Raw genomic sequence first — 830 nt, 5'->3', positions numbered from 1 at the left:
CGTTACTGCCCCCGTGGGACCGTTACACCCCCGGATTACCGTTACAGCCCGTTACCGGCGGGCCTGCCAGCCGGGCCGACGGAGAGCCGCTGTGTGCCCGGGGGGGGCCCGCAAATGGCTCCTGCCCCTTTCCAAGCCCTTTTTACACCGGGCTCCCTGGAGTCGGGCGGCGCTAAGGCTCTGAGCCCCTCCAACGGCGAGATTAAGCAATAACCTTCCTCCTGCCCTTTTCGGTCATCCTCAGACCCCGCAGGAAAGGCGCTGCCTTAGTCCCACTGGTGCCCCGAGGCCTCTCTCTGTTGTGGCCTGTGGCATCCCTGGCCTTGGGGACGGCCGGTGTTTTGTCCAGGGTTTGTCTGCTGCGGTGCTTGCAGACCTGGTGCTGCTGGTGGGGCCTCCCCAGAAGTACCTTGGGGTGTCTCCTTGCCTGGGTGTGAGAAGACAGCTTTAATCTTGAGCTAGGGCATTGGCAGGAGTTAGAATCATAGAATGGTTTAGGTTGGAAGGGACCTTAAAGAGCATTTGGTTCCAACCCCCCTGCCATGGGCAGGGACACCTCCCACTAGGCCAGGTCGCTCGAAGCCCCATCCAGCCCAGTCTTGTTACTCCACACCACCTAAGTCTGCCAGGGGAAGAGGCCTGATACAGGTTACAGATTGATAGGGAGCTGGCCCTGGTTGTACCATATATGAACAGGCAACTCAAGATTCGCAATTTCAATTCATCGCCCTTTGGACACAGGTTAACAGCAGTGTAATCAGTAATCGCCCATTGGAAGAAGGAACAGCATTGTGTGATGACAATGAGAAGATTCACAGCCCAAGGGAACT

Source organism: Charadrius vociferus, unplaced genomic scaffold (assembly GCF_000708025.1).
Source record: "Charadrius vociferus isolate BGI_N301 unplaced genomic scaffold, ASM70802v2 scaffold162, whole genome shotgun sequence".
NCBI classification, from domain to species: domain Eukaryota; kingdom Metazoa; phylum Chordata; class Aves; order Charadriiformes; family Charadriidae; genus Charadrius; species Charadrius vociferus.
Note: the sequence above shows the minus strand (reverse complement) of the source record.